This window comes from Ruditapes philippinarum, unplaced genomic scaffold (assembly GCF_026571515.1).
Source record: "Ruditapes philippinarum isolate M1 unplaced genomic scaffold, ASM2657151v2 ctg5884_1_1_1_1, whole genome shotgun sequence".
Taxonomy (NCBI): domain Eukaryota; kingdom Metazoa; phylum Mollusca; class Bivalvia; order Venerida; family Veneridae; genus Ruditapes; species Ruditapes philippinarum.
In genome coordinates, this window is record NW_026854750.1 from 10,115 (window position 1) to 19,832 (window position 9,718).

Sequence of the window (9,718 nt, forward strand, 5' to 3'; positions counted from 1 at the left end):
TCAAAGAGATCTTTCTACCTGCAAAGTTTCAGGTTGACATCTCTTATAGTTTTAGAGTTATGTCCCTGAAAATATTCAAAGTGTGAAAATTAACAAAGGGCAATAATTCAAAAAATTAGACAAGGCAGAGTTACGTTTTTTGTGCACTGCACACCTACTCAATGAAATCTATCTACCTACAAAGGTCGATGTTGATACCTCTTGTTGTTTCAAAGTTATGTCCCGGACAAGAAAAGCGGACGGACGGACGGACGGACAAAGCGGCGACTATATGCTCACCCTTTGGGGAGCATAAAAATAAACATTTACATTGTGTATTTTGGTGTTTATTAAGATTGTAGATTTCTGAAAAAAGATTTATAACCTCTGATTTTATCTGCATGTATGGTTCGTTGTTTTGTCAAAGTTTAGGCTACTTGAAATCTAAATTAGGACTGCTATGCATGTTAATGCTATTATATCTTCTCGAGATATAAAGTATTTAAAATTTGATCATAAATGACTGCATAGATAATAGAGCATGACCTTGAAATTATTTTTATACCCCCACAAACGAAGTTTAGGGGGGGTATATAGGAGTCAGCTTGTCGGTCGGTCGGTCGGTCGGTTGGTCGGTCGGTCGGTCGGTCCGTCCGTCCGTCGGTCGGTCCACATCATGGTTTCCGGACGATAACTAGAGTTTGGAATGAGGTATTGTAATCAAACTTGGTATATAGCAACCTTATGTGGAAACTCTGGTTGGTATTGCATTTGGACCCCCTGGGGTCAAGGTCAAGGTCACCGTTACTAAAAATAGAAAAATGGTTTCCGGACAATAATTAGAGTTAGGAGTGAGATATTGTTATCAAACTTTGCGTATAGCAAGCTTATATGAAGATCTGGGTTGGTATTGCATTTAGTCCCCCTGGGGTCAAGGTCAAGGTCATGGTTACTAAAAATAGAAAAACGGTTTCCGGACAATAACTTGAGTTAGGAATGAGATATTGTAATCAAACTTGGTGTATAGCAAGCTTATATGAAGACCTGGGTTGGTATTGCATTTGGACCCCCTGGGGTCAAGGTCACCGTTACTAAAAATACAAAAATAGTTTTCGGACAATAACTAGAGTTAGGAATGAGATATTGTTATCAAACTTGTTGTTTAGCAAGCTTATATGTAGACCTGGGTTGGTATTGCATTTGGACCCCCTGGGGTCAAGGTCAAGGTCACCATTACTAAAAATAGAAAAATGGTTTCCGGACAATAACTTGAGTTAAGAATGAGATATTGTAATCAAACTTGGTGTATAGCAAGCTTATATGAAGACCTTGGTTGGTATTGCATTTGGACCCCCTGAGGTCAAGGTCAAGGTGGTTTCCGGACAATAACTAGAGTTAGGAATGAGATATTGTAATCAAACTTTGTGAAAAGCAAGCTTATTTGGAGACCCTGGTTGGGATTACAATTAATGGAAATATTTCTTTGTACACAGTTGATAGTATGTGTTGAAATTTTTCTTCAGACTACTTATTTTTCAAAAAGTACCTGGGTTGGTATTGCATTTAGGCCCCCTGGGGTCAAGGTCAAGATCATGGTTACTAAAAATAGAAAAACGGTTTCCGGACAATAACTTGAGTTAGGAATGAGATATTGTAATCAAACTTGGTGTATAGCAAGCTTATATGAAGACCTGGGTTGGTATTGCATTTGGACCCCCTGGGGTCAAGGTCAAGGTCACCGTTACTAAAAATACAAAAATAGTTTTCGGACAATAACTAGAGTTAGGAATGAGATATTGTTATCAAACTTGTTGTTTAGCAAGCTTATATGTAGACCTGGTTGGTATTGCTTTTGGACCTCCTGTGGCCAAGGTCAAGGTCACTTCTGCTAAATATAGAAAAACGGTTTCCGGACTATAACTGGGGTTTAGAATGAGATATTGTAATCAAATTTGGTATATATCAAGCTTATGTAAAGACCCCGGTGGTATTACTTTTGGACCCCCTGGGGTCAAGGTCACTGTTACTGAAAAATAAAAATAAAAATTGTTTTCGGACAATAACTGGAGTTAGGAATGAGATATTGTAATCAAACTTTGTGAAAAGCAAGCTTATTTGGAGACCCTGGTTGGGATTACAATTAATGGAAATATTTCTTTGTACACAGTTGATAGTATGTGTTGAAATTTTTCTTCAGACTACTTATTTTTCAAAAAGTTGCTGGTGGGGGTATTAATCACCTTCAGTGATAGGTCTAGTTAATTCTGATAAGTCATCCTCTTCATTCACGTAAAAATGGTTAAGCTTAGATGGTAAGGTAAATGTTGAGGGAAAAAATTAACGGCCGCTAAGAACCCCCAAAACAAAATTTAACAAGCAAAACTATCTTCTTAGATTATAAAACTGTCACATGACATTGAAGTTTGTCTGTAATCTAAATCATTTTTTTTATCTTACAGGAGAGAGACTTATGGATAACAACATGAAGGCGTTTGAATGTATACTGTGCAAAAAAGTCTTTGCCAACAAACATCGTGCGGCCCGACACTTCTTAATACACACTGGAGAAAAACCATTCCAGTGTAATATCTGCGAGAAAAGATTTAACCAAAAGGAGACGCTGAAAACACATATGGGGTTACACTTGAGGAAACAGAATTTGTTATGATTTTATTTTATTTAAACTTTTGTCCAATCCTACACACTCACGACTGACGGCTAAGTTATCTGTGATGTAAGTGGTTTTCTACAAAAAGATATGAGCCGTGTCACGACAAAACCAACATGATGCGTTTGCGACCAGCATGGATCCAGATCAGCCTGCGCATCCGCGCAATCTGATCAGGATCCATGCTGTTCGCTAGCCAACCCTATAGCAAGTAGAATAACTGATAGCGAACAGCATGGATCCTGATCAGACTGCGCGGATGCGCATGCTGGTCTGGATCCTTGCTGGGCGCAAACGCATTATGTTGGTTTTGTAGTGACACGGCTCATATAGTCTATAAATCGTGTCGCATTGCCTATGGGCTCAAAATTGGATCTGTCTTCAGCTTTTTGTATCATATCCTTATTTTATATTATATAGATATATAAAATATATTCTCTGAAACTAAAAGGCGGGCATGTTCTTAGAGCTTTAATAGTATCTAACATTTCATAGTGGCCCTTTACATAGTTCTATCTTTATAATGCCCATGGAATTAAAATTGGCCCCATCCATGTGATTGTCGTCAATATTAGTGTTGCATAAACATATGTATTGAAATTTACATAAATTTTTGTATAAATTTTAAAACATAAATTTGCGTAAAACCTTAAGTTATCACTATTGGCAAATTCGTTCAGTACTAATGATATATTTTATGTTTTATTGTCAAAAAAATCTAAAGTTGAAAGCACTTGGAGACTAGAAGAGGTCTATCATAGCGTAATTAAATAAATGTACAAAAATCGACCAAACAATGTATGCATGTCTTTTTTTCTTTACCAATATAGTATATTTTGACATGTCAGCGTCTATGAACTATTTTCTCGATGGTCGTCAAGATGAAGCATTATTTACTAGTATAATTTATATTTCATAACCTGTCGTCTGATTGAAATCAAAGACAACAATTAGAAATAGGGCTATCGTTGATATTATTCTTAAAGAGGATTGATCTACAATGGCCACAATATCCACAAAATCAGTGTTTAATCGCACATAACATGTAAATTATTTGTTGAATCTTTTTCTTTTTTATTAAAATCTTAGTAAATTTTTCTCAAGTTTCATTTTCTTGAAATATTGTGGCTTACCTGTAGGCATGTAGTTTATTTCAAGAATGTACTAATTTGAGAAAAAAAATATATGTTGATTTCCTGTTTTGTACATATATACAAATTACATATGCAAGCTTGTCTTGATTCTTGTTGTACTCGTACATCCGGTTGTTGTCTGAATGCTTTATAATTCAGAGTATTCGAATTATTATAATCCTTACTTAAAAAGTCATAGGCCTTGACCATTAAAAAAAATTAAGTAACCAGTAGGATCATTTTTTTTATTTAGTGTAGTAGTTTGTCATATCTAGTAGATGACCTCTATTGATTTGGAAAGGTCAAGGTATAAGGCATCGACGATATATGTAGTGCACACATTTTGGGTTTTTCTTTATTGTTTGCTTAAATTTATTATTTTTTTGAGAGATGAAAACACATAAATCTATAACACAGTTGTATTTTGACTGGTATTAATTCATGTATGCTTTCAGTGAATTTTGTATTCTGTTAGCTGGCTGAAAAAATGATATGCGATTAAAATGCTAATGTTCAGTGTCTATTCTAGGATTCAAAAACAGGGGGGATTTTTATGGAAAAGTGAGAATTTATTGCATTTGTTGATCTTTTTTCCTTCTTTCTGTATGTAAAACTTCCCCCTGCCTCTGAAAAAATAGGGGGGGGGGATTCTCAAAAATATGAGTGAATCCCCCAATCCCCCCTCCTAGAATAGACGCTGAATGTTTGAGTCTAGTTTTATTGTAATAAAAATATTTCCAATAACTTATTGTGTTGCTTGGACAATCTCTATCAAGTCAGAATATTGGAATAAACATTTTTCATGTTCACTGACCAGTATTACGAGTGGCGGATTATGTCTAACAAGTCAAGTCGAAAGAATAATTCAGTAAATATAGGCCACCGGCCCAAAAAACATATCATACAAAATGTGATATTTAACATTATAAGGTTCTGTCGTTTAAAAGTTTTGACACATTCTTATTACATTTAATTACTACTATGATATACAGATCATGAGGTGCATGGTAAATATAAGTAGAGATTTTCTGAATTATAAAATTATCATTTGATGAAAGTAATTCATAAATGTTATGTAATTCAGTTCCGGAATTATACCAGTTTAGTAAATAGGTATTTCAAATTTCTAAATATTTGTTACAATGAAAAAAAGCATGATATTCACAGTCAATGTGATAAGTTTAATGATTTTCGAGACAAAGTTGCAAAATCGGTCTTGAAAAGGTATATTTAAATGCCTACCGATTTCAACATTAAGTTTGTGATTTGAACATCGAATTTTAGCATATGTTTTACAAGGATTTCTATTAGAAGAAGGCTTCTACATTTAATAAGCTTTTATAGTAACAATAATGGTGACATCTACTGGCATTGTTAACATTATCAATATGTTATGCGTAATTCAAAACTGAAAACAAAAATATTCACAACTCATATTTCTTAAGAAATCCAGATGTAACCAAATCCAGAAGTATTAATATTTTGCTAGTCCAACAAGTTCTACCAGCTTCATCTTGTGATTTTAACATTAAATAACATTGATTTGGATAACGGCATGGTGGCATAACTAATAGTTTACACCAATATCGGATGTAATTTGTATAATAAGTAAGTAGTAGTAATACAAAGTGGGAGTCTACCACATTCACCTAACACCATGCTTGTATTTGTATTGTTTCGAACATTTAATAAACCCTTACAGAACATATTATGAACAGATTCTAAAGTTGGACAAAATTCATACCCCCACATCTGTGATACAAAACAAACAATAGGTTTGATCATTATATCAAAAATTTTGAGTATTCCTTTATGGGAAAATTACCAAATGGTTTTGCATAACCTTTGATGGCAAAATTTCTCTTTGGGCTTGTGAAGCTAATTTATCATGAGCTTCATTCCATGATAGTTGTGGAGTAAATAACAAACCCATATATTTATAAATAGCCGATGTATTCACAGGTTGACCGCGAAAAGACCAAGATTCATAATTACGAAGACAACCTCCATTTCGAAATACAATTATTTATTATCTCTTGTTTTGTCAAGACTAATTTCCATGCCTGTGTTCAAGCAAAATTGATCAATTACATTAAGTTGTTGTTGTAATTTTGTAGCAGTTTCAGCACAATTTGCAACATCATCAGCAAACATTATAAACAAAGAATATCAGGAATATCATTTGTTATGAAAATGCATGCGCCATATTTCTCTCTTAAAAGGGAAGATAACTAGTCTATAAATAATGTAAAAATTGTAAAGCAAACATTGTATATACATGGACATTTATCAATTTTGAAATAATGTGTCATTATAATATATTCCTTCCGCTAAGTATTTTTTCTCTTGGGGCAAGAGATATTTTGGCTGTATGAAAAAGGTTCATAAATATGACAGATAAACGTGCCCCCATCAAGCTCTACGTCTTCTATACAATGGACTAAATGTAAGAATGTCAATTTAACCAAAGTGATACAACTTATGTAAATGGATTTATACTTTGTATAGCGACCACAAAGTTATGTATATTTTACTTAACTATAGTACTGTAAAAAGTCACATGACCACTTTTCAGATTTAGAAGTAGTGGAAACCCTCAGTTGCCCCACTGTTTAGTTTCATCATCACTGTTTTGTTAAAAGATAGAGTAAATGCTTTATCAGATATTTAGCATTAGAAGAGGTATTTGAACATATTAGAAAACCACAGATCTTACTAAAACCAGTACGTCCATTTTGACAGTTCTTGGTCGAATCCTATCTGATAAGATTGTTGTGTTATTTTTAAATCGAATCAATGATTGACAACAATTGGTTGTTATGTGCACAACTTGGAAAAGACATTTGAGCCGCGTCATGACAAAACCAACATAATGCGTATGCGACCAGCATGGATCCAGACCAGACTGCGCATCCGCGCAGTCTGATCAGGATCCATGCTGTTCGCTATCAGTTTCTATACTTGTTATAGTGTTTGTAAGCGAACAGCATGGATCCTGATCAGACTGCGCGGATGCTGGTCGCAAACGCACTATGTTGGTTTTGTCGTGACGCGGCTCATTTCTTTAATTTCCTTTTAAAAGTTCATGTTGTAAGTTGTTTAATAGTTTTGACATTGACTACGCGTCACTTGTCCTTCGGAGGCACTGTGTGACTGGTCACATGTTTGTCCACTACTACACCAGAAAGAAACTTTACATTCATTGCTCAGTACTGGTTGTTTCTAGAAACAGATTTGAGAGTGGTTCAAAAGGCTTTCAACACAATCGAAGTAAAATAAATTCGTATTTAATAACTAACACTGCGGCTATTATTACTTACATTTCCCCCAGATTACACCTTGTGATATAGTGTTTTACGCCTTTGATGTGAAAAACTACAAAATGTATTTTATTTTTCTGGAATTTGCTAGAAATTGCTTGTTCCCATTGTCTTACATGATATTACTTTCAGCATTTGCTGTCCACATAGGTTTGGGGTGGTGACTCGTATTAAAAGGTATTTTCCTTTAATGTACAAAAAGCAAGTTTAATCGGCAACATATTCGTTCTATGAATTGCCATGGTAAGGCATGTAATTAAAGCTCCCATTGTCCAGGTTTTATGGGCGACTTGCCTTGTGACAGTATTGTAGTATTATTCTAACCATATTGGATCCAACTTTATATTAAATTTAGTGCCCCATTTTCTAAAACATTCTTCATTTTCAATTTCAGGCAAAATCATACAAGATGGCCGCCGTGTTTATCAATGTAGTCAATGTAGTAAGACTTTCAGTACTAAACAACGCGTAGAGAGACATTACCTTCTTCACACGGGAGAGAGACCGTTCCAATGCTCATTGTGCTACAGACGCTTTACACAAAAATGTCATCTGAAAACACATACTGTCATAATGCATGCTGGGAGCTTTGTTTTAGACAATTAAATATACACAATTTTAGATTAAAAAGAAGTACTATATTTTGTCTTGAGTTGAAGCTTTTATTATTTGGTACATAGTATAAGGCCATTTTCGACAGTTGAGTTAGATTCAAAAGCCAAGAAAGACAAAATGATAGAGCTTGAACTTTGATGTATGTGTGAGAAATAAAAAAAAAAACACATTGTATTTAGATCTAGAACGATGTTTGATTTATTGGCTAGAACATATATGAAATCCCTGTCACCATATACCACGTTTCCACTGCATTAGCACGGCGTTGTTAAATTTCAAAGATCGCAATCACAAGAAAAAATCTAAAAATTTTGTTCTAGATGGAAATTTTAAGGATTTCTCACGGCGATCAAGGCATTGCTGCGCTTATTTCGTTTGACTCGACTATTGTCTGCGGTCATGCGGCGCATACAATGCTCTCTACAGCGATCATGTCCTGCTTTTTCGTGGCGCTTATACATTACTGCGCTTGCGGCGTGTTATAGACGTTTATTTTAACTAAATATAAAACAGAGCAAGCATACAAATCTTCATTTTTGTAACGACAGTATGGTCGAACTTAAAGCCTTTCATGCCATTTTGCTCTACCCTATCGTTGTCAAAGAATTGCACTTCAACTGATAGTCGTGCGCCAGCTGCATCTGCCATATCAGAAAACGAATTTTTATTTTTATCATTGACACTATTTTTAACACACCGATAAGCGCGTAACACGCCGATAAGCGCTGTAGAATCGCCTTGAGAGCACAATTGTAGCAGTTCCGCGCATTTCGTTTGCTGCAAGGGCGCATACAGAGCTCCGTAAAAGTGCAATAGGCGCGCACTTTAAGCGCGATACGTATCGAAATATCAGAGAAATCCATACAATCTCAAGCCTCATAGAATCAGAGTTAACACTGCAACAAATGTGCTCTTTTACGTAGCTCTTTTGCATTGAATGAGAGTTTACTGTTTTTTTTGCGATGTTCTTAACGGCGACCCAAGTGCGTTATTACCAGAACGCCGACTTTTTGAGGATGCTCAAAGTGCATGCCGCCGGTTAGCGTTCTATGCGATGTCACTTTGTTGCTGCGCCGATGCTGTTGATCGTACGTTGCTATTCTTGGTGTTTTTGAATTTTTCCTGCACGTCAGGAGAACGCCACCGTGGTTTGAGAGGGGTTTCGAAAGTGTATATATATATATTGGTTAAATGTATTATTTAATTGTAATACAGGATTTTCTTTTAACAAAACGTACATCATTGCATGCAAGAGTATTACCGAGAGAGAAAAAAAGATACCCAATGTCAAGTTAACTCGCTACATGAACTATCAAATACAATTTCACCAAACATTTTTTCTAATTATCTGAAGATACTGGGCTGCTAAAATGAATTAATTTTATTCCCAACACGATGGTTTTATTAACATTTTGTCCAAAATTCTTAAAAAAACAAAACAAAAAAACTCGAACTTGCTACCTGCTTTTAGTATCAGTCGCCGTACGCCTATATCTAATTTAAACAAACAAATACTTCGGTAAAATGTGGACATGTATGTGTGGTTTAATTTATCCCGACAATGAATAAAAAAACTTAAAAATCCCTTTAGAGATCTGTTTTTGGTTGCACCGTATGGGATACTGTCTGAAAATCTTAATTGGTTTAACTTTTGTATTTTTATATTGAAATCTCTTTCCTCGTCCATTTTCAATGCTTTGGTAAAAATCCATTACACACAAACATCCAGCAATGCTACATAAATGTACGTATTATGATGATCGAGTATTATCGTGATTTTTATGAATACCCGTAAATAAATTGGTAAAGCTTTGTGTTTTAACACAGTTTTTTTTTCAAATTATTAATTAGTATTGTTCTCTCTCTTGTGAACAAAAAAGCTACTTATGCAATCAAACTGAGATTATTTAAATATATCCTGTAATTCCACAGAAGTTCTGTTTGATTTTTGACAAGTTGATTTACAACAGGACGATTTACACAGCTGTTTTAAATCATACCGA

At 34.8% G+C, this 9,718-nt stretch overlaps 1 long non-coding RNA gene across 1 annotated transcript; it reads left to right on the plus strand.

Annotated features, from left to right (window-relative positions):
- Positions 1-2,400: 2,400 nt before the first annotated feature.
- On the plus strand, positions 2,401-7,744 carry LOC132740931 (uncharacterized). Its single transcript, XR_009627225.1, has 2 exons — positions 2,401-2,713; positions 7,495-7,744. It is a non-coding gene; the product is annotated as an uncharacterized LOC132740931 (long non-coding RNA).
- Positions 7,745-9,718: the final 1,974 nt, after the last annotated feature.